General features: G+C 43.8%; 1 long non-coding RNA gene across 1 annotated transcript in view; it reads right to left on the minus strand.

The window, feature by feature from the left end:
• Nucleotides 1-1,121: 1,121 nt before the first annotated feature.
• The window catches only part of LOC123002244 (uncharacterized), a 33,175-nt gene continuing 8,938 nt past the window's right edge, over nucleotides 1,122-25,358 (minus strand). The window contains exons 4-6 of the long non-coding RNA XR_006411963.2: nucleotides 20,547-20,753; nucleotides 2,022-2,179; nucleotides 1,122-1,642 (exon numbers count right to left, since the gene is read on the minus strand). This is a non-coding gene — a long non-coding RNA (uncharacterized LOC123002244). The remainder of the gene's footprint in view (nucleotides 1,643-2,021; nucleotides 2,180-20,546; nucleotides 20,754-25,358) is intronic.

Raw genomic sequence — 25,358 nt, forward strand, 5'->3', positions numbered from 1 at the left:
TACATTCCGCTGCTTGGCTTGCCAGATGAGGAGGACCTCTACTAAGAAAGTTAGGCACATCCTTAGGATGCCAGGCCAACAAAGCAGATTTCCAGGGGTAGCGGGATACAGCTGCTCCCTCAACAAAGGGGAGAGCACAAATACTGCGAGCGACCCCTCCCCCCAGTTCTTGGATGAATGCCTCCATTGCTTTTGGAGGGAATCTGATCTTCCCGGCTCCAACCATTGATTCCAGTGAGTCTAAAACAGGCAGGATAAATTCAACTGAAACCTTCAGGACTGACTTCAAAAACCCTGCCAGGACCTTTAAACATCTGGCTCTCTGTGAGCACTAGAGCCTAAGATGGAGAATAGTGAGACTCCCTCACTTCTGAGCACATGCAAACCATTCCAGAAGGTTCCTCTCAGTCCGTGTCTCTCTTCCCTTTCCTTTTGGCTTCTGTCTCCTTCCTTCCTCTTTTCTTCTCCCCTCGGTTCTACCTCCTGAGGCTCACTGAATGAGTTCTCTTCCTACTAAAGGCTGGCAAAGAAGCAGTGGATTTAGGGGTTAGAAATGAGAGAGACAAAGCCATTTAGTGTCTGTATCCGGGTGACCCTGCCAATCGCAGCATCCCAGATAGAGTGACATCTCATGAAGCCTGGGAGGCCAAGCTAGAGAGCTGGTTTATGGCTTCTATGGAGCCATTCATCCAGACATCTCAGCACGCCTACAGAGTATCTGCCCTCACAACGCCCTGGGGGGGTCTGCAGGCCAGTGGGATTCAGAAATTAAAGACCGAAAGAGCCAGGAACATCTCTAAGGGAGCAGGACCGGGGAAAACTATACTCTGTGGGGCAGGGACGTCCCCCATCCCCAACATTTATAAATAGGTCAAGTCTGATGTAGATTGGCCTTCAGGGTGGAGGAGGTAGAAATGGGGAGGGGGAACCCAGTAACTGGGGAGGGGAGGGACGCCTCCCTGGGGTTGGAGGGATTAAAGGCGGAATGCTTACATAGCAGGCATTTGCTAAGAGTAGTTCCCAGTCCTGCCTACTTCCTCCTCCTCCTCCTCCTCCTCCTCCTCCTCCTCTTCCTGCCTTTCAGAGTCATTGAGTATCTCCTTCCACCTAGACACCTTAGATCGGGGATTGGAGGGGACAACCAGGAAATTACCATCCCTTGCCACGCTCCAGGCTTGTCCTTGTGGTGGAGAAGTGCAACCAGTTTTGGAGGAAGTCTGGGTTATATAGAATGTTTAGAATGTGGTTTTATTACTCTCAGGCTATATATCCAATAACACAAACTTGGTCCCAGGTGTGGGCCTGACTGAACAGACAGAGAAGAGTTTGCAAGAGGCATCGTGGAATGTGTCTGAACACGCACCCATCCAGCCGCCGGCCGTTTTCTCAAGTGGAAACTGGAGCTCAGATGGGGCCAAAGATGTTGGGAGAGAAGGTGCAAGGATGGCGGAAGGTCCTTGCCAGCTCCTTGCTGAGTGCCTTCATTTCCTTTCCTCTGGCCAGGCGAAAACTCCAAAACGATCCCCTCCACTCTGCCCTCTGCCTGGCCCTCAAAAGCCTGGGGGTGGAACAGTGCTCAGGAAGCAGGAATCAACGTTCTTTTCCCTCACCTCCAGCCATGGCCAAACTAATGATCTCCAACCTGCAAATCACCGGGAAAGAGAAAGCACACACATTTATCACTCACACTTCACTTAGCCCAAAGCTTGGAGGTGTGAGGCAGCTGGGGCCCCACAGCTGCCACCTCCACGGTCAGAGACCCTGCCAAGCGTCACTTCCCCTATAAGCAGCACGGTCCAAAGCCTGCATGTCTCCCTCCATCCAACCATCAGCCCAGGGGGCAAAGGCCCAGCCAGGAATGCCACCCCCACTGGAGGGGGAAGATTTGCTTGGCACGGTAAATGGGGTTTTTACCACCTAGTCAGGCCCAGAACTGCTCTGGCTTCCTCGCACAGGCAGCCGAGAGGGAAGCGACCCCCCCCCCCCCCCGGGTCTGGAATCAGTGATTCACACCAGCCTACCCAAACTGCCTCCTGCTGTCATTTTATTTCCCGCATTGCTTAACATCCTGGAGAAGGAGTTCCTCATCCTTCCTCCCAAGTCTTCAGCATCCTGAGTTGAATGACTGGTCAGTAGGACAAGGAAAGGCATGTAGCCAGGGCAGCTGGCCTCTAAGAATCTCCCAAAAAAGAAAGAAAAAAAAATGGTTAAAAATTCTAATGGCACCCAAAGGTATAAAATAATGAAACATGAAAGACCCCTCTCTACCTTTCATCTCCCAAAGTTCATACCCTACTTCTCAGGTTCCTTCCAGGAAAGAAAAAAGTTGTATGTGTGTGTGTGTATATATATATACACACACACACACACACACACAAATATATATTTGGGTAATTTACTTTCAAAAACAAAAGTGAAACAACCAAATCATGCTCTACACTGCTCCTGCATTTGCTTTTGATCTACCTAGTAAGCTATCTTGACAATCTCTTCCTCCCAGGCCAAAAAAGTGCCCCTCATCCTTTGCTAACTGCACACCAACAGACTCTCAAATGATCCTTGGGAATGAAAATTGGAGAACTGCTGCACTGGCCTCTCTCTCTTACTCACCGCCAGAGTCTCCGTCTTGTTTACTCAGCACTTCAGATGAACAAGTTCTGGGGATGTAATGTACGGCATGGTGACTGTAGTTAACAGGACTATTCTATACTTGAAAGTTGCTAAGAGAGTAGATTTTACATGTTCTCACCCAAAAAAATATAATTATGTGACATGATGAATGTGTTAACTAACTTTATTGTGGGAAGCATTTCACAAGATATATGTATATCAAATCATCATGTTGTACACCTTAGACTTATATGGCAGTTATAGCTCAATAAAGCTGGAAAAAAAATCACACAGTAGAACTTCTAGTTTCCAGGTCTGCATGTAAAATTTTGGAAGTCACCACTCTGTCCTCATGACAAATAAAAAGCTGAACAGACTGAAAAATCAGCAACTCCTCTTGGATCTATAAGAGAGGGAAGGACTTAGGCAAACTGTTGTCCCCAAGATTGAAGAGACAGACAAGCAAATACAGGGAGACACGACTTCCCAAAGCCAAGATTCACTAACAGAAACTGCCGCAGGAACTGGTGCCTGGGTTTAAAAAAAAAACAAATCTGAACTGTAACTAACAAGTTGATGGAGGCCCAGAGTTTAAAACTAGCCAGGCTAACTAAGAAAAAAAGAGACAGGATACAAATACTAATAGGATACAAATACTAATAACAGGATACAATAACTAATATTAGAAATGGAAGAAGGGACATCACTACCAATCCTACGGACATTCAAAGAGTAATAAAGGAATACTATGGACAACTCTAAGCCCACAAATTTGATAACCTAGATGAAATGGACCAGTTCCTTGAAAGACACAATTTGCCAAATTCACGCAAGAAATAGACAATTTAAATAGGCCTACGTCTATTACAGAAGCTATTTAAATTACTTATTGACCGAATAACCTTCCAAAACAGAAAGCAACAGGCCCAGATGTGTTCGCTGGCAAATTCTACCAATCATTTAAGTAAGAAATTATACTAATTCTCTACAATCTCTATCAGAAGATGAAAACAGAGGAACTATTTCTTAACTCATCCATGAGGCCAGCATTACCCTAAAACCAAAACCAGATAAAGAAATTATAAGAAAACTACAGAACAATATCTCTCAAGAACATAGATGCAAAAATCCTCAACAAAATATTATCAAATTGAATCCAACAACGTATAAACAAATAGTATTTATTCCACAACAAATGGTAGGTATTCCAGGTATACAGGACAGTTCAACATTCAAAAATCAATTAAATAGGCTAAAAAAGAAAAATCATATGAATATCAATAGATACAGAAAAAGCATTTCACAAAAGCCAACACCCATTTATGATTAAAAAAAAAAAACCTCTCAATAAACTAGGAATAAAAAGAACTTCCCTAACTTGATAAAGAATATGTTCAAAAGGGGCGCCTGGGTGGCACAGCGGTTAAGCGTCTGCCTTCGGCTCAGGGCGTGGTCCCGGCGTTATGGGATCGAGCCCCACGTCAGGCTCTTCCGCTAGGAGCCTGTTTCTTCCTCTCCCACTCCCCCTGCTTGTGTTCCCTCTCTCGCTGGCTGTCTCTATCTCTGTCAAATAAATAAATAAAATCTTTAAAAAAAAAAGAATATGTTCAAAAAACTCACAGTTTACATCATTCTTGATGAGAAACTCAAAGACTTCCCACTAAGATCAGAAGCAAGTCAAGGATGTCCCCTCTCACCACTTTTTTTCAAAATCATACTGGAAATCGTGGCTAATGCAATAAGACAAAATAGGAAGTAAATGTATACAGAATGGAAAGGAAAAAACAAAACTGTCTTTGTTCACAGATAATAAAATTGTCTACGTAGGAAATCTGAAAGAATCAACAAAAACACTACTAAAACTAATAAGCCATTATAGCAAGGTTGCAGGATACAAACTTAATATACAAATGTTAATTGCTTTCCTATATGTCAGCAATGACCAAGTGTAACCTGAAATTAAAAACATAATACCATTTATATTCACACCCCCACAAATGAAATCTTACCTATAAATCTAAAAAAATGTGTACAAGATTTTCAAATTTCCTATGAGGAAAACTACAAAACTCTGATGAATGAAATCAAAGAAGATCTGAATAAATAAAGACCTATCCCATGTTCAAGGATAGGAAGACTCAATATTGTCAAAATGTCAGTTCTTCCCACCTTGATCTATAGAGTCAATGCAATCCCAATAAAAATTCCAGCAAGTTATTTTGTGGCTATTGACAAAGTGATTCTAAAGTTGATATTGAGAGGCAAAAGACCCAGAATAGCCAACACAATATTTAAGAACAAAGTTGAAGAACTGACACTACCTGACTTTAAGACTTACTATAAAGCTACAGTAACCAAGACAGTATGATATTGGTAAAGAATAGACATAGATCAATGGAACAGAATGGGAAGCCTAGAAATAGATTCACATAAATATACTCAAGTGATCTTTGACAAAGGAACAAAGGCAATACAATGGGCAAAGATGGTCTTTTTAACAAATGGTACAGGAACCACTGGACAGCCACATATGAAAACATAAATCTAGAGGGACATCTGGGTGGCTCAGTTGGTTAAGAGTCTGCCTTCAGCTCAAGTCATGATCTCAGGGTCCTGGGATTGAGCCCTGTGCTGGGCTCCCTGCTGAGCAGGGAGTCTGCTTCACTGCCCCCCACCCTCAAATAAATAAATAAATAAATAAAAATCTTTAAAAAGAAAAGGTAAATCTAGACATAGATTTTACACCCTTCATAAAAATTAACTCACAATGAATCATAGGCCTAAATATAATACACAAAACTGTAAAACTCTGGGAAGATAACACGGGAAAGAACCTAGATGACAATGGTATGACATAGGTATGTCAATGACTTTTTATTTTTATTTTTAAAATTTTATTATGTTATGCTAGTCACCATACAGTACATCATTAGTTTTTGATGGAGTGTTCCATGATTCATTGTTTGTGTATAATACCCAGTGCTCCATGCAATATGTCCCCTCCTTAATACCCATCACTGGCCTATCCCAATCCCCCACCCCCCTCCCCTCTGAAGCCCTCAGTTTTTTTCCCAGAGTCCATAGTCTCTCGCGGTTCATTCCCCCTTCTGTTTACCTCCCCCTTCATTCTTCCCTTCCTTCTCCTACTGATCTCCCTGCTATTTCTTATGTTCCATAAATGAGTGAAACCATATGATAATTGTCTTTCTCTGCTTGACTTATTTCACTTAGCATAATCTCCTCCAGTCCCGTCCATGTTGCTGCAAATGTTGGGTAATCGTTCTTTCTGATGGCTGAGTAATATTCCATTGTATATATGGACCACATCTTCTTTATCCATTTGTCTGTTGAAGGGCATCTCAGCTCCTTCCACAATTTAACTATTGTGGACAATGCTGCTATGAACATTTGGGGTGCATATGGCCCGTCTCTTCACTATGTCTGTATCTTTGGGGTAAATACCCAGTAGTGCAATTGCTGGGTCATAGGGTAGCTCTATTTTTAACTTTTTGAGGGACCTCCACACTGTTTTCCAAAGTGGCTGTACCAGCTTGCATTCCCACCAACAGTGTTAGAGGGATCCCCTTTCTCCACATCCTCTCCAACATTTGTTGTTTCTCTCCTTGTCCATTTTTGCCATTCTAACTGGTGTAAAGTGGTATCTTAGTGTGGTTTTGATTTGAATTTCCCTGATGGCTAATGATTTTGAACATTTTTTCATGTGTCTGTTAGCCATTTGTATGCCTTCATTGGAAAAGTGTCTGTTCATATCTTCTACCCATTTTTTGATTTGATTATTTGTTTCTCGTGTATTGAGTTTGAGAAATTCTTTATAGATCTTGGATACCAGCCTTTTATCTGTAGTGTCATTTGCAAATATCTTCTCCCATTCTGTGGGTTGCCTCTTTGTTTTGATGACTGTTTCCTTTGCTGTGCAGAAACTTTTTATCTTGATGAAGTCCCACAAGTTCATTTTTTCTTTTGTTTCTCTTGCCTTTGGAGATGTGTCATGAAAGAAGTTGCTGTGGCCAATGTCAAAGAGGTGACAGCCTATGTTCTCCTCTATGATTTTGATGGATTCCTGTCTCACATGGAGGTCTTTCATCCATTTGGAGTTCATCTTTGCGTATGGTGTGAGAGAGTGGTCAAGTTTCATTCTTTTGCATGTAGCTGTCCAATTTTCCCAGCACCATTTATTGAAGAGACTGTCATTTTTCCACTGGATGTTTTTTCCTGCTTTGTCAAAGATTAGTTGACCATAGAGCCGAGGGTCCATTTCTGGGTTCTCTATTCTGTTCCATTGGTCTATGTGGCTGTTTTTGTGTCAGTACCATGCTGTCTTGGTGATCACAGCTTTGTAGTATAGCTTGAAATCCGGCATTGTGATGCCCCCAGCTTTGTTTTTCCTTTTCAACATTTCCTTGGTGATTTGGGGCCTTTTCTGGTTCCACACAAATTTAAGGGCTGTTTTTTCCAGCTCTTTGAAAAATGTCATTGGTATTTTGATCGGGATGGTGTTGAAAGCGTAGATTGCTCTGGGTAGCATAGACATTTTAACTATGTTTATTCTTCCAATCCATGAGCATGGAATGTTTTTCCATCTTTTTGTGTCTTCTTCAATGTCTTTTAACAGTGATCTGTAGTTTCTAGAATATAGATCCTTTACGTCTCTGGTTAAGTTAATTCTGAGATATCATATGATTTTTGGTGCTATTGTACATGGAATTGATTCCCTAATTCTTCTTTCTTCAGTGTCATTGTTCGTGTATAGAAATGTAACTGATTTCTGAGCATTGATTTTGTATCCTGCCACATTACTGAATTGTTCTATGAGTTCTAGTAATTTGGGAATGGAGTCTTTTGGGTTTTCCATATAGAGTATCATGTCACCTGCGAAGAGAGACAGTTTGACTTCTTCTTTGCTGATTTGAATACCTTTTATTCCTTTTTGTTGTCTGATTGCTGTTGCAAGGACCTCTAGTACTATGTTGAACAATAATGGCGAGAGTGGGCATCCTTGTCGTGTTCCTGATCTTAAGGGAAAGGCTTTCAGCTTTTCCCCATTGAGAATGATATTTGCTGTAGGTTTTTCATAGATGGTTTTTATGAAATTGAAGAATGTACCCTCTATCCCTACACTCTGAAGGGTTTTAATCAGGAAAGGATGCTGTATTTTGTCAAATGCTTTTTCCGCATCAATTGAGAGGCTCCTATGGTTCTTGACTCTCTTCTTGTTGAAATGATCTATCACACGGATCGATTTGCGAATGTTGAACCACCCTTGCATCCCAGGGATGAATCCCACTTGGTCAGGATGGATAATCCTTTTAATGTACTGTTGGATCCTTTTAGCTAGGATCTTGTTGAGAATTTTGGTGTCCATATTCATCAGGGATATCAGTCTGTAATTCTCCTTTTTGATGGGGTCTTTGGCTGGTTTGGGGATCAAGGTAATACTGGCTTCATAGAATGAGTTTGGTAGTTTTCCTTCTGTTTCTGTTTTTTTGAAACAGCTTCAGGAGAAAAGGTATTATTTCTTCTTTGAATGTTTGGTAGAATTCCCCGGGGAATCCATCAGGCCCTGGAGTCTTGTTTTTGAGGAGGTTTTTGATCACTGCTTCAATCTCTTCATAATTAATTGGTCTGTTTAAAAAATCAATTTCTTCCTGTTTCAGTCTTGGTAGTTTATAGGTTTCCAGGAAGGCATCCATTTCTTCCAGGTTGTTTAAATTATTGGCATATAGTTGTTGATAATAGTTTCTAGTGATTCTTTCTATTTCTTTGGTGTTGGTCATGATCTCTCCCCTTTCATTCATAATTTTATTAATTTGGGTCCTTTCTCTATTCTTTTGAATAAGTCTTGCCAGTGGCTTATTGATCTTATTTATTCTTTCAAAGAACCAACTTATAATTCTGTTTATCTGCTCTACTGTGCTCCTGGTTTCTAATTCATTGATCTCTGCTCTAATCTTGATCAACTGCCTTCTCATGCATGGGTTAGGCCTGTTCTTCTGTCCCAGCTCCAGCTTCTTGAGGTGAGAATATAAAAACTGCATTTTAGATTTTTCTATTCTTTTGAGTGAGGCTTGGATGGCTATGTATTTTCCCCTTAGGACCGCCTTTGCAGTGTCCCATAGGTTTTGGACCGATGTGTTTTCTTTCTCATTGGTTTCCATAAATTGTTTAAGCTCTTCTTTAATTCCCTGGTTTACCCAATCATTCTTAAGCAGGGTGGTTCTTAGTTTCCAAGTGTTTGAATTTCTTCCAAGTTTTTCCTTGTGATTGAGTTCCAGTTTCAAAGCACTGTGGTCTGAGAATACACAGGGAATAATCTCAGTCTTTTGGTATCGGTTGAGACCCATTTCGTGACCCTGTATATGGTCTATTCTGGAGAAAGTTCCATGTGCATTCGAAAAGAATGAGTATTCTGTTGTTCTGGGGTGTAGTGTTCTATATATATCTATGGGGTCCATCTGGTCCAGTATGTCATTCAAAGCTGCTCTTGTTTCTTTGTTGATTTTCTGCTTAGTTGATCTGTCTATTGCTGAGAGTGGATTGTTGAGGTCCCCTACTATTAACATATTATTATCTATATGTCTCTTTATTCTGGTTAAGAGTTGGCTTTTGTATCTAGCTGCTCCCCTGTTGGGTGCATAGATATTTATAATTGTCATATCCACTTGCTGGATACATCCTTTAAGAATAATATAGTGTCCTTCTGTATCTCTCACTGCAGTCTTTAGTTTAAAATCTAATCTGTCTGATATGAGAATTGCTACCCCAGCTTTCTTTTGAGGTCCGTTGGCATGAAAAATGGTTCTCCATCCCTTCACTTTCAGACTGGATGTATCTTTACATTCAAAATGAGTCTCTTGTAGACAGCATATGGATGGGTCATGTCTTTTTATCCAATCTGCAACCCTGCGGTGTTTTATGGGAGCATTTAGGCCATTCACATTGAGAGTGATTATTGAGAGATATGATTTTAATGATGTCATGTTGCCTATGAAGTCTTTGTTTCTATAGATTGTAAATTTCTGTTCTGTATCACTCTTGGGGTATTTTTACTTTTATAGAACCCCCCCCTTAATATTTCTTGTAGGGCTGGCTTGGTGGTCACATATTCTTTCGGTTTCTGCCGGTCTTGGAAGGTCCTTGTCTCTCCATCAATTCTGAATGACAGCCTTGCTGGATAAAGGCTCCTTGGCTGCATGTTCTTCTCACTTAGTGCTCTGAATATGTCTTGCCAGCTTTTTCTGGCTTCACAGGTCTCCGTAGACAGGTCTGATGTTATTCTGATGTTCCTCCCTCTGTAGGTGAGGATTCTCTTCCCCTGGCTGCTTTTAAGATTGTATCCTTGGATCTAATATTTGCGAATTGTACTATTATGTGACGTGGTGTAGGTCTGTTCTCATTGACCTTGGGAGGGGTCCTCTCTGCCTCTTGGACATGAATGCTTGTTTCCTTAGCCAAATTAGGGAAGTTTTCAGCTACAATTTGTTCAAATATCTCTTCTAGACTTCTCTCTTTCTCCACCCCCTTCGGGATGCCGATGATTCTGACATTGGAACATTTCACTAAGTCAGTAATCTCCCATAATCTACATTCTTGAGATTGGATTTTTTTGAGCCAAGTTCTCATTTTTTCCTTCTTTTCTATCATCCCATCTTCCAATTCACTAATTTGTTCTTCTGCCTCATTTACCCTGGCCATCAGAGCATCCAGTTTAGACTGCATTTGATTCATGGCATTTTTAATTTCTGCCAGATTCACTCTCATTTCAGCCCTTAGAGATTCTATATTCTCGTTAATATTTTCATTAATATTTTTTTCAAGCCTACACATCATCTTGACCATTGTTACTCTGAACCCTATTTCTACAATTTGGTTATATCCATATCCATTAGTTCCGTGGCAGAGGGCACAGTCTCTGTTTCTTTCCTTTGTTGGGGGTTCCTCCTCCTTGTCATTCTGATGAGGAGAGGTTGGGGGGATGCCCAGAACCCAAATTATTGACCAGGACCCATGCAGTGTGCACTTGTTTTATAGGGTCCTTAGGGATGTGGGCTTCTTGATTTTTCAGGCTGCCTTCTGGGGGAGGGGCCTGCTGTGCTGATACTCAGGCAACCCTGTTTGGGTAGAGTCTCCCTGTCCCCTGCGAGGGGGGATGGAGATGGGCACAGAGTGAGCTGGTATTTCCAGGCTTTTGTTCTCTGGCGGCTTTCCCTGGCGGTTTTCTGTGGCTCTTCTGAGAGTCAGAGCAGCAGTAGCCGAATCCCAGCCTCTGTCTCAGAACAGAGGGATCGCAGACCGCTCTCCACTGAGCTCTCTTGGCTACTTTAACTCTGTTTCTGTTGGTGCTGCTAACAACCCTGCAGTGCCCCAGGTTGTGCACCCCACACCCGGCGTCCCAGCCCTCACTTCCAGGGCCAGAACATCTCTGTCCTTTGTGTTTCTAACACCGCCAGCCGCCCCCGGTTCCCACGCGTGCTCCCGAGCTCCCTGTTTCAGTGTGGTTCACGCACGCTCCGGAGCTCCGGTTTTCAGTCTGGTCACATGCGCGCTCCTGGCTCATGGTCTCAGTCTGCTCTCTTACAGGTGCCGGTCCTCGAGTCCGGCCCGCTCCCCAGTGCAAGTGGCTACTGCTTCCTGGCACCAAAGCACGGAGGCTCCCTCCCCCTTCCGTTTATCTTCCGATATCTGTGCACGGATTCATGGCTCCCTGCTTCGTACCTGAATACTCAGCACTGGAGATGTTCGTTTGTAGAGATCCAGGTGTATCTTCCTGCATCTCAGGCTGATTCTGTGGGTGTTCAGGATGGTCTGGTACCTATCCAGCTCGACTCAGGGGACCAGCTGAAAAAGGGGACCCCTACTCCTCTGCCATCTTTTTCCTTCCTCCTCTCAATGACTTTTTAGATACAGCACCAAAGACGCAATCTATGAAAGAAATAATCAATACACTAGACTTCATTAAAATTAAAAATTTCTGCTTGGTGAAAGACAATGTCAAGAGAACAAGAAGACAAGCCACAGACTGGGAGAAAATATTTGCAGAAGACACATCTGATGAGGACTGTTATCCAAATTATACAAAGAACTCTGAAAACTCAGCAATAAGAAAACAAACAACCTGATTCAAAAATGGGCCCAAGACCTTCAGAGACAACTCACCAGAGGAGACATACAGATAACAAGAAACATATGAAAAGATGTTCATGCCCACACAAAAATATACGTGCAGATGTTTATAGCCACTTTATTCATATTTGTCAAAACTTGGAAGTGACCAAGATGTCCTTCAATAAGTGAATGGATAAATAAACTGGTAGATCCAGACACTGGGATATTATTCAGCACTAAAATGAAAGGAACTACTACGATATGAAAAGAATAGAAGATCCTCGAATTCACATTGCTAAATCAAAGAAGCCGCTGTGGTCTGAATGTTTGTATCTGCCTAAAATCTGTATGTTTAACACCTAAATGCTCAAGGTGATGGTACTAGGAGGTGGGGCATTTGGGAGGTGATTAGGTCCTGAGCGCAGATCCCTCATGAATGGGGTTAGGGCCCTTCGAAAAGAGGCCCCAGGGCTAGCCCAGTCCTCCCACCATGTGATGACGCACTGAGAACTCAACAGTCTGCACCCAGAACCCAGAAGAGGGCCTTCCCCTGACCATCCTGGCACCCTGATCTTGGAGTTTCAGCCTCCGGGACTGTGAGAAATGTTTGTTGTGTATCAGTCACTCATGATATGACGTGTTGTTTTAGCAGCCCAAACAAACTAAGACAGAAGCCAATCTGAAAAAGGCGACATACCACATACCACACCACCTATATGACATTCTGGAAAAAGGCAAAAGTGTGGAGACAGTAAAAAGATCAGTGGTTGTGAGGATTTGGGTGGGGGAGGGATGAAAAGGCAGAGCCCAGAGAATTTTTAAGACAATGAAAATCCTCTAGATGGTAGTGTAATGATGGATACGTGTCATTATACGTTTGTCCAAACTCATAGACTGTCCAACACCAAGAGTGAGCCCGAACGTAAACCATGGACTTGGGCAATGACGACTGGTCAGTGTAGGTTCGTCAGTTGGGACAAATGGGCCACTCTGGTGGGGGATGTTGGGAGTGAGGGAAGCTATGCGGGTGTGGAGGCAGGGGGTATATGGGAAATCTCGGTACCTTCCTCCTCATCTTGCTGTGAGCCCACAACTGCTCTAAAAAAAATGAAGTCTTTACAAAAGTTAATTAATTTAAATAAGGGGGGGAGGCACAGTGAGGCATGGCATGGGGGAAATGAAAACAACTGATTTGCTGCAAAGGTGTTCTGAATGGGGGGCCCCAGCCGGAAAATGTCTTGGAGGCCCCTTCAGGCCCACCCACTTAATTTCGGGGTGCTCACTCCTGAGTGCCCTCCTCCAATCCCCAGCCTAGTCTCATTAGACTGGGTAGAGCTCCAGGAACCCAGATACTACCCCCACTTCCCAACACCAAACACAAGCTTTTATCTGATCTCTTCTCTCATTCACAGGAGACTACTGTGTGGGGCAGGACAGTGACAGGCACGTAGGGGCCCATCAAAATCAATCCCCAAAATGCAAACTCTGTTAGGGTTGGTGCAAAAAATCTCCAGCATCACAGTACCTGAAGCCTGCGGGAAATGACATATATTTTGAAGAACCTTAGGACATTTTTTCACCCTTTTTAATTCTGATAACGGACATTGTAACCACTGCGATAGATTTTTCATTTGGGGGCGATTTTTCCACTCCCTTATGTTGAGAAAGTGAATATACAAACAGATAATAGCCAGACCGTATATGACAATAGAACTCTGACCCATGCCTCTACAGCAACCAGCAGGGAAGTCCAAGTACAACCTCTCAGTAATCACTCCCAGATTCCCCGTTTTTGCCACTGTCCCCACTCTCGCAATTCAGGAAGAGCCAAAGGAAGGCAAATAATCTTCACCAACCAATCACACAGGTTGCCTGCTTCTAGTTAGCCCGCCTCCAGCTTCCCCATGCCAACAGCCTCCAACCCGGTCATACCCGAAACCTTTCCTCCTTTCACTGTGAAGCTTTCCCACTCCCCTGCGTGCCTCTGAGTCTCTGCCAAAGCTGAGTGATGGTGGCTGCCTCTCTTGTCTAGAAAGCTCGGGGGTCAATAGCCTCTCCTGGTTCTTGTTTGAGTCGTCTTCATCTGTTCCCTCAATGTCATAGCCCATAGCGGGCTGCCTACTCCAGTGTGCTCCCTGTCATGGGCCAGGGCTGCCCAAAATGTCTATACTGGCACACCAGAACTGTCCCTAGCCACTCACTCTGATAGTTAAGTTGCACACACACACACACACCCCAGGAGGGCCTTTGGGCAGCTTGGTAGCTTGATGTAGTGATAAAAAATATTGATATTGAAACCACATACAGTAGCACTTAATAGCTACATGACCTCAGGCATGTGACTTTTCCTCCCTGGGCCTCAGTTTCCACATCTCTTAGGTGGAGGCAGTAACGTCCTTGGGACGGCCTTCATAGAGTGCTTGAATCTCCAGAGAGAGACAGTGTTGGCTTAGAAAGGGATCTAAATGCTGGGGTCCCTGCCCCTCAGAGCAATGGTCGAAGCCAAGCACTCACTGCTGACCAGTGGGCTCAAAAGCAAACAATAACCTGCAATGCTTTTGTGTGGGCACTGTGAGTCAGGCTCTGGTCCAGGTCATGGAGAGGTTAACACACCTGGCTTGTCCTGCCCATTTAGCCTGCTGGCTGGAGAAGGGATAGGCTCCTTTGATGAGTGTACAAAAGATTTATTAAAGAGTGAAGGAAAAGATTCAAGGATCTTTGTTTTAGGGGTTTTTTTCTGACTTGGCCCACCATTGGGGCTTTTGGCAAGGCCCTTAAGGTTCCTGGGTCTCAGTTTTCACATCTGTAAAATAGTAGCAATACCCCCCACCATTCCTGGCTAACTGGATCACTGTGAAGATCTGAGAGAATAACGTGTGTGTGACTATATTTAATTTTCTAAGTGTTAAAGAGATGCAAGGAAGTCTTCGTAGGGGACAAACACTTACAACGGGGGCCTGGCAGAGGGAGGCCACACGAGACGGCGCATGTCTTCTCATGTTCTTCGTGTCTTGCGGCTGGGCTCCAAAGCCCACAGTCCACACCAAGGGCTCTCTGTCCCTTGAAAAAGCCTCCCTCTGAATCCTCGTGATCCTTGTGTGCCAAGAAGTGGCTTATCCACGTCAGTGAAGCATCACTGTTCTCTGAATATGCCCAGCAATGCAAACTATCTCTTGTCTCTCTGTGCACTTCACAGTTTACAGGCCTGCCTCACACCGTGGCTCACGCCCAGAGCAGAGTACGGGAGGCAGCCCAGGGGAATGGGTGAGCGCGTGGGTTGTAAAACCAGGCTCCTTGGTACATTGCAGCCCTGGCACCTACTGTCTGTGTAGCCTTGGGCAAGTCACATGCTCCCCTGACCCAGTTTCCTCATTTGTAAAATAAGGATGCAAATAAAATAGCACCTACTTCACAGTATTGGTGGGACGATTAATTAAGTCAATATGAGTATACACTTCTAACGTGCCCAGTGCTTAGCAAGTGCTTGATAAATGTTTGTTATTGTTATCATTGTGCAGCGTGGGGTGTGTTACCCTTATCTTAGCCCATTGTAGAGCTAGGACCGTAACTGGGACCCTTGTTCTAAGAAAAGTCATCCTATGAAAATGAGCGCACCCGTGGAATGGAAGAAAGTATTTGTAAACCATGTATTTGCTAAGGAATTACTATCTAGAATATATAAAGAACTCCTACAACTCAACAACAAAAACCAAACAACCCAATTTTTAGAAAGGGCAAAGGTCCTGAATAGACATTTCTCCAAAGATGTATAAATGGACAACACGCACCCAAGAAGATGTTCAAGATCATTTGTCATTAAGGAAATGTTAATCAAAACAGCAAGGAGATACCACCTCACCACCACCCATTAGGATGACTACTATTAAAAAAAAAAAAAAACGAGGGCACAGGGTGGGGGGACACAGTCTGTTAAGCATCCAACCCTTGGCTTCAGCTCAGGTCATGATCTCAAGGTTATGAGATCGAGCCCTGGGTCAAGCTCCACACTCAGCACAGAGTTTGCTGGAAGAAGTTCTCTCTTCCTCTCCCTCTGCCCCTCCCCCACCTAAAATAAATAAATAAATCTTTGGGGGGGAAAACACAGGAAGCAGTAAGTGTTGGCAAGGATGTGGAGCAATTGGAAGCCTTGTGCACCATGGGTAGGAATGTAAAATGGTGTGACTGCTATGGAAAACAGTACAGAGGGTCCTCAAAAAAAAAAAAATAAAAATAGACCCACCGCATGATCCAGCAATCCCTCTTCTGGATATGTATTCAAAAGACTCGAAAGCAGGGACTTGAAAAGAGATTTGTATACCCATGTTGATAGTAACATTATTTGCAACAGTCAACAGGTAGAAACAACCCAAATGTCCATTGACATAATGGATAAACAAAACATGGTGTATACATATAATAGAATATTAGCTGTAAAAAGGAAGGAAATTCTGACACATACTACAGCACGGATGAACCTTCCAGACATTATGCTGAGTGAAATAAGCCAGTCACAAAAAGACAAATACAGTGAGATGCCACTCATGTAGGATACCTGGAGCAATCAAACATAGAGAGAGAAATTAGAATGGTGGTTACCAGAGGCTGGGGGATGGGAGAAAGGGGAGTTTAATGTTTTTTAATGGGAAGTTACCATTTTGTAAGATGAAGGTTGTCTGGATGGACAGTGGTGATGTAGTCCAACAATGTGAATTTTTTTTAAAGATTTTATTTATTTATTTGACAGAGAGAGAGACAGCCAGCGAGAGAGGGAACACAAGCGGGGGGAGTGGGAGAGGAAGAAGCAGGCTTCCAGAGGAGGAGCCTGATGCAGGGCTCGATCCCAGGACCCCGGGATCACGCCCTGAGCCGCAGGCAAACGCTTAACGACTGAGCCACCCAGGTGCCCCCAACAATGTGAATTTTTAACGCCACTAAACTCCACACTTAAAAATGGTTAAGGTGGGGGTGCCTGGGTGGCTCAGTCAGTTAAGTGTACAACTCTTGATTTCAGCTCAGGTCATGATCTCAGGGTTGTGGGATTGAGCCCTACGTTGGGCTCCACTCTGGGCTTGGAGCCTGCTTAAGATTCTCTCTCCTAAGAACGAGTTCTCAACATTTGCTACAACATGGATGGCACTGGAGGAAATAATGCTAAGTGAAATAAGTCAAGCAGAGAAAGACAACTATCATATGATTTCTCTCTTCTATGGAACATAAGAACTAGGATGATCAGTAGGGGAAGAAAGGGATAAAGAAAGGGGGGGTAATCAGAAGGGGGAATGAAACTTGAGAGACTATGGACTATGAGAAACAAACTGAGGGCCACAGAGGGGAGGGGGGTGGGGAAATGGGATAGACCGGTGATGGGTAGTAAGGAGGGCACGTATTGCATGGTGCACTGGGTGTTATACACAACTAATGAATCATCGAGCCTTACATCGGAAACCGGGGATGTACTGTATGGTGACTAACATAATATAATAAAAAATCATTATTTAAAAAAAAAAAAGATTCTCTCTCCTCCTCTCCCCCTGTCCCCCCCAGCCCCTCACAGGCATGCGCTCTCTCTCTCTTAAAAAAAAATGGTTAAGGTGAAGGGACGCCTGGCCGCCTTAGTCAGTGGAGCAGTAGGTGATCTCAGGGTTGCAAGTTCGAGCCCCACATTGGGAGTAGAGATTACTTAAGAACAAAATCTTTTAAAAAATGGTTAAGGTGGTAGACTTTATGTTATATATATATTTTACCACAATTTTTAAAAATAAAAAAATATTTAAATGAGTGCAGTGGCTGGAGGGGAGATAGAGACCCAGGCCAGATTATAAAAGGGAGGTGCCAATTGGGCAAGTGCTGTTAAAGGAAGACTGCCAGATCCACAGTTCCTAGAACACCATAGATATCGTCTGCCATCTTGTTAGGCTCTTCCCAGGCTGAAGATTTCTGCTCCATTTCAGGAGAACTTTCCCCCTTGGAATCCAAGAAAGTAGGAAATGAGATTTATTTACATATGAATAGACCTACGTATGCTCAGAGTAAGAAAATAACCCTTTTCTTTCTTAACTAGTAAACTATCCTTCCAACAGGCTGACATTTTCAAAAAGAATTTGACCAAGAACTTCCTGTGGTTCTTAATATAAAGATTAAATTCCTTAGCAAGGTCTTCAAGGCCCTGCGCTGCTTGGCCTTGGGGGGCTACTGACTGCAGCTTCAGCTCCCACAGTGCTTCCCCTTGATCCTCTCCCTGCTCCACCAGACTGGCCTTCTTGCAGACCTACCACAGGGCCTTTGCATATACAGGTGGTCTCTGACCTAGGATGGTTCAACTTACGATTTTTTGACTTTATGATGGTGTGAAAGCAATACACACGCAGTAGAAACCTTATTTCGAATTTTGAATTTGATCTTTTCCTGGACTGGTGATAATGTGGTATGATACTCTTTCATGGTGCTGGGCAGGGAAGGGAGCCACAGCAAGCAGTCAGCCGTGCAATTGCGAGGGTCAAGAACCAATACACTAACATCCATTCTGTACCCACACAACCATCCTATTTTCACTTTCAGTACAGTAGCCAATAAATTACATGAGATACTCAACACTTTATCATAAAGTAGGCTTTCTGTTGGAAGGCTTTGCCCACCTATAGGCTAATGTAGGTGTTCTAAGCCCATTTAAGGTAGGCTAGGCAAAGCCCTGATGTTCTGTAGGTTAGGGGTGTTCAATGTACTTTCAACTTACGTTGGGTTTATTGGGAGGTAACCTCAAAAGCATATACCCTACCCCTTCTAGAACTTTCTGCAAGTGCGTTTTAACATTCATTCCTGTGATTATGTGCTGAAGACCTGGCTTGTCAACTAGACTGTAAGTTGCATGAGGGCCGGGACCATGTGTGGTTTTGCTACTCACTATGACCAGCACAGTGCCTGGCCATAGCAGACAGCTGAACAAATACTTGTTGCATAAATGAAAGAACAGAATGAAATAGTTACAAAAATTAAAGTAGTATAAAGTCATGTTTCCAAAACATAGATTTTTGATCTTATGAATCCCAAATAAGAGCAGTGGGGTGTTTCCCTGGGTCTTAAAGCTCCTCAAAACCCTCTCTCTTAAAACGACTACATTCTGATTAGATAGGACAGGTTCGTGGAAACTAAATCCACTTCCCTCACTCCACATCCCAACTTGCCCCACCCCATCCTGTGGCCCTCACGTATCACCTCCCCATACATCAGGGGTGCATTCTGCTCATGTCCATCCAGAGTGAGGCAACCCGTTAGCCCAGTAAGCAGAAAGCAGCAACCAGAATCAGTGTAGCCATGGCAGGAAGACGTCAGTCCCTTTGAGCTGCCCACGGAGAGCTGAGAGCTAAAGACCAAGGATGGATGGAAGGAAAAAAGCACCCAGAATACCCACTCTGGAGTCAAGGAATACACATTCTCTCCTGCTATCCACACAGCCCCTAAGCCTTGCCTAACTGAAGACAGGTGGGAACTGCTGGCAGATTCCAAATGGGAGCCTGAGAAAGAGATTTTTTCTTCCACCACTTGACATCCTTGTTCATCTGCAAAGATAAATACAAACCTAGCAGAGAGGGTTGCCTTCTAATTTATGAGGACTCCATGACAAGGTAGTCTGGAAACCAAGCGCGCTGGGATTCCAACCCCACATCTCGATGTCTGTGAAGCAACATTTTTGTGGGAGGAGATGGGAAGTCAATTAATTTTTGACACCATGTAAAAAACTGGTATTTCCTGACCAAATACCAGGGCAGCTAGAAGTTTATAAATGAAGACTCTATGGTTCCTTTGTTTGAAAATATGTAAGTTGTTGTTGGAATAAAGAAGTTTAGTTCCTTACCGGAAATATTCTATGCTGGGTAAATAGAACGCATAAACATGTTCCCCTGACAGTATGGCTTCAGCGTGGGCAGGCCAATGATACGTTCACTATCAGCCTGGTCCTCGGAAGCATGTGACAAGCAAGCCGTGCAATGTCAAGAGAGTTGACGGAAGCCCATGGACTTGGTGGAAATCAAAACAAAACTTCCTAGACTCTGCTGAAGGGCGTTCTGAACAATTGGTTTTATGGCTGTCCTGGTCTGATTCTTCCCTGCATGAGACCTCTTAGCACCTCTGGGACTTTGCTCGTGCTGGTCTCCCAATTCCCCTATGCCAGAGAGAGAACACTGGCTGGCATGTCATGAGCCCTAACCCAAGAAGTGACCCACTTTTCTCTTGCTATGTTTCTTCATCTCGGAAATGAGAAGTTTGGGCCAGAATCTAATAACCAGATGTTTTCTGAGGTCCCTTCAACCTCTGATGACTTCTGAGTTCTCCCGATTGGAGTCTAGCATGCCTCTCCCCATCTGTCTGTCCCTTCCTTCTAGATGGGGAAAGAGCTAGCACTCATCTCCTCCAGGAAGCCTTGCCTTATTATGAGTTCCACCCAATCGTAGCCCCAGAGTGCATAGTCTCATTCGTCTCCTGGGTGGCTATGGCTAAGTACATCCTTGAGTACAGGAACTGCGCTTTCTATTCTTTCGTCTCACACCCCACCCTCAACATGTAGCATTGTTTTCCTTTAAAACTGGTATGCAATCTCGGCTGTTGGTTGACTAGCTGACTAATCAGGTGTTTATATACTGAAGATGAAAGAAAGCAGGCCAAGTAGAGTTAAGAATAAGGATTCTGGAGTCAGATAGATGCAAGTTTGAGAACCAGCTCGACTGAGTGCTAACGGGGTTCCTGAGCAAGCCACTCATACTCCCTGAGCCTCACAGTTTTCTCATCTGTAAAAGTAAATATAGGAATAGTACTACCTTGGGATGGTGACCACGTTTCAGTGAGATCATGCATGAGAAGTCTTCAGCACAGGGTCAAGTTAACAGGAAATTCTTCAAGCTGTTAGTTCTTTAGTGATGATAATGATGATGATGATGATGGCGATGATGTCAACTCATCCCAGGAGGCCAGGCCTCACAACAGAATGTCCATAGGCTTGGTCCACTGTTACTTCATTCCCATTCCTAAAAAAAGGACAATTGAGGGGCACCTGAGTGGCCCAGTTGGTTAAGCATCCTACTCTGTATTTCCACTCAGGTCATGGTCTCAGGGTTGTGAGATTGAGCCCCGCATTGGGCTCCACACTGGGCATAGAGCCTGCTTAAGATTCTCCCTTTCCCTCTCCCTTTGTCCCTCCCCACCACCACGCACTCACGCTCTCTCTCTCTCCCTCTCAAAAAATGTTCAAGTGACTTCTAGAATCTTTAATAAATGTCTTGTTGCCTTCTGGAATATCCACATTTGAACACGAGGAGTCAGCAAGTGATGTTCTGAAATCCCCTTCTAATCACCCACGTGATTTAAGGAAATGTCTTTATAAATAACGGGAATTCGATGGATATGTGATGTATTATGAAGGGCAGATATGGGGGTGTTGGAAAGAAGAAAGTATACAACCTTGGATATCACCAAAATCTGTTCTTAGAAGTGTATTAAGAGTGAAAAGGATGAAAATAGACACATAGATCAATGGAACAGAATAGAGAGCCCAGAAATAAATTCATGATTATATGGTCAATTAGTCTTTGACAAAGAAGACAAGAATAGGCAAAGGGTAAAAGTCTCTTCAACAAATGGTGCTGGGAAAATTGGACAGCTACATACAAAAGAATGAAACTGGACCACTTTCTTTCACCATATACAAAAATAAACTTGAAATAGATTAAGGACCTGAAACCATAAAAATCCTAGAAGAGAGCACAAGCAGTAATTTCTCTGACATCAGCCATAACAACATCTTTCTAGATATGTCATGTCTCCTGAGGCAAGGGAAACAAAAGCAAAACTATTGGGACTACATCAAAATAAAAAGCTTCTGCACAGCAATGGAAATAATCAACAAAATTAAAAGATGGCCTACTGAATGGGAGAAGATATTTGCAAATGACATATCCAATAAATGGTTAGTATCCAAAATATGTAAAGAACTTATACAATTCAACACAAAAAAAAACAATCCGATTAAAAATAGGCAGAAACCTGAGCAGACATTTCTCCAAAGAAGACATCCAGATGGCCAACAGATACGTGAAAAGATGCTCACCATCACCCACCATCAGGGAAATGCAAATCAAAACCACAATGAGATATCACCTCACACCTGTCAGCATGGCTAAAATCAAAAACACAGGAAACAAGTGTTGGCGACAATGTGGAGAAAAAGAAACGCTCATCCACTGTTGGTGGGAATGCAAACTGGTGCAGCCACTGTGCAAGAGAGTATGGAGGTTCCTCAAAAAATTCAAAATAGAATTATCATATGATCCAGTAATTCCACTACTGGGTATTTACCCAAAGAATACAAAAACACTAATTCAAAAAGATATATGCACCCCTATGTTTATACCAGGATTATTTACATTAGCCAAATTGTGGAAGCAGCCCAAGTGTGCACTGATAGATGAATGGATAAAGATGTGGTACAGGGGTGCCTGGGTGGCTCAGTCAGTTAAGCATCTGACTCTTGGTTTAAACTCAGGTCATGATCTCAGGTTTGTGAGATGGAGCCCCCATTGGGCTCTGCGTTCAGTGGGGAGTCTGCTGGAGATTCTTTCTCTCTCTCCCTCCCTCTGCCCCTCCCCCTCACTTTTAGGCACGCACTCCTCTCTCTTTCTCTTTCTCTAAAATAAATAAGTAAATAAATCCTTTTTAAAAAAAAGATTCTCTCTCCCTCTCCCTCTGCTCCTCCCTTCCTTCCTCTCTCTCTCTCTCTCTCTTTCTCTCTCTCTCTCTCCTTCCCTCTCTTAAAAAAAAAGATGTGGTACATATATGTAATGGATTATTACTCAGACATAAAAAAAGAATGAATCTTGCCATTTGCAACAATATGATTGGAGCTAGGGAGTATTATGCTAAGTGAAATAAGTCAGTCAGAGAAAGACAAATACCGTATGATTTCACCCATGTGGAATTTAAGAAACAAAACAAATGAACAAAGAAAAAAAGAAACAACCCCTCCCAAAAAAAGCCCCAACAGATTCTTAACTAGAGAAAACAAATTTACCAGAGGGGAGGTGAGTGGGGGAATGGGTGAAATAGGTGAAGGGGATTAAGTATACACTTACCACGATGAGCACTGAGTAATCTATGGAACTGTTGAATCACTATATTGTACACCTGAAACTAATACTGTATGTTAATTATACTGGAATTAATTTTTTTAAAGGGTACAAAGGAATACCTAAGAATAGAATTCACACAGGATCCAGAAACCCCTCCTCAGGAGCACCTCTACACCGGACCTCCCTTGTTATCCAGCCTCCCACTGGATATCTCTGCCCAGATGTCCCATGGGAGCTTCAAACAACTTGTCCAATACTGAACCCACTTTCTCTCCTTAATCCACAATCTCCTAAACCTCTCCCTCCCACCCAATGTTCCAAGGCAAGAACTGGGAAGTCATCCTCAGCTCTACCTTCTCCCTCAACTTTCCACTGTCAACTAATCCACAAACCGTGTGGATCTGAACTCCTGAAGAGCTCTCGAATCCACCCATAGCTCACCCTCTCCATTGCGCTGCTCTAATTCACCAACTCTCCATAGACCAGAGAAATAGTCTTCTGAATGGTGCTGTTGCTATTATTCAACCCAAGCCCATCCCCACCATCCTCAAAACCACCAGAGGGAACATTCTACAACTCCCATATGCCCAAGTCAATTCCTGTTTTCAAAGCCCCTCGCTGTCTCTCCAGGGCCCTCAGGGTGAAGTGTAAACATTTGATAAGACACAAGCAATGATCCCAGCTCCATGGTACCCATCATTTCCTCTTCCCCTGGGGGCCTCAAGGGACAGATTAGAGGCCTCCGAACTGTCCTAACGTATTATTGGTGTGCCGTACTATCTTACACTTCTATTCCAGCACTACCTAGAAAGTGCTCTTCTCTTCCTCCCCCAAACTGGTGAGTCTAACCTGTCCCCTCCCCACGACTACAGCCTCTCTTTTGCACACCGATGCTTCCTATAAGGCCTTGAACACTCCTGTCACAACGAGATTGTCTGTGCAAACTGAGGCCTCTCGGGACAGGGACAGTATCTTATTCATCTTTGTATCTTTAGCTTTCGACACAAGACCTAGCCCAAAGTAGGCATTTGATAAAGATTTGTGGAATGAATTAATGGCCCCACTAAGTCTCTATTTGCAATAACAGTAGGTCAGTGCCTAGTGAGGGTTCCTTGGCTTTGGCAGGGACAGGATCTAACAAATACCAGGAGACTTGAGCTCAGGCCTTGGCTGGTACTCCGCGTGACTCCTTATCCTCAATTCAACTTCTCCGTTCCACACCCCAGATAAGGAGCACAAAGAGAACTAGAGAAGCAATCACATGGCCTTGAGTCTTTGGCCATAGAATTCCTCCTCTTTCTCCAGATCCTCCCTCCATCCCTGGAGGCCTAGTTTGGAACTTATCCATGGGGGAAAAAAGAGCATTCTCACCCCAGCCCAGCAAGGGGTTTCTCCACCTTTGAACTTCTGGAAAGCTGTTTGCCCACACAAGTCCAGTACCCACCATAGACAAGCTTGTTGGCTTAGTTTAGTTGACTTCCCAGGGAATTCATGGATGGCAAGTCTCCCGGGGAGTGTGATCAAATAGATTCCTGGACCCCCTGCCCCTTGGCCTGTGAAATCAGAATAAGGGTCTGTAGGGTATCAGTTGTGGAGCCTGAGTTGCCTTGTGCTACCTCTGTGCTGTGTCTCAGCGGGCTCACCAGAGGCTCTCGGATGGCAGAGGCTTTCTCCTTACTTTCTGTGTCTCCCCTAGCATCCGGGACAGGGGTGCCCGATCCAGTTCTCTTCAATCAGTAGCCTCTGGACTGCTTCCACATGAGAAAACTCAAATGAATGAAGAAACCCAACTTGAAGTTAGTCTATCTGAGGGCACCCAGGAAGAGGTAGCTTTAGCAGTACTCCCCAAAGGCTGCTTTCTGACTGATTTTCCCAGGGCCAAGGTCGTCCCTGAGCAAAATGGTTTCAGGCTGGAAGACTCTATTTCCTAGGCAAATAAAGATTCAATGACTTAGAGCCCTTCAAACATTTTTCTTAACTCTCCTTTTGGGAGAAAAATCGACATTCCAAAGCATGCACACACACACACACACACACACACACACACACACACAAATGCACGATTACCTGGACATCTACTGTGGTCACAATCTCATACTCTATTGGTGTGTATCCCCAGCCTAGGCATGATCCCAGATGGTCAGGAACCTTATTCACCACACAAAGGCCCATGACAGTCACAGGCTGAGCTCAGGAAGGCAGGAAGGTGGCCTCAGACCCTTTGGTAACTTTTCTGACAAGACAGATGACAAAATATGCTTTCTGCTTGAGCCTCAGTTTCCCAGAAATTCCCACTAATCCCCTTCCCCGAGATTCAGACCGCTCAAAGTTTCCCTGTGCTAAGAAGGCCCGAGATACCTCAGGCCCACCTCCCCACTGGCTCCAATGACCCTGCAGCCAGAAAAGGGACCTCCATGCTTGTCAACCATCAGAGAACAGACATAAGACCAGCCCCAGCCCAGCCTCAACGTTCCTTCCATGGCCAAAAGGCCACTGCCCTGTTTCTGG

The sequence above is a fragment of the Ursus arctos genome, chromosome X (genome assembly GCF_023065955.2).
Source record: "Ursus arctos isolate Adak ecotype North America chromosome X, UrsArc2.0, whole genome shotgun sequence".
NCBI classification, from domain to species: Eukaryota; Metazoa; Chordata; class Mammalia; order Carnivora; family Ursidae; genus Ursus; species Ursus arctos.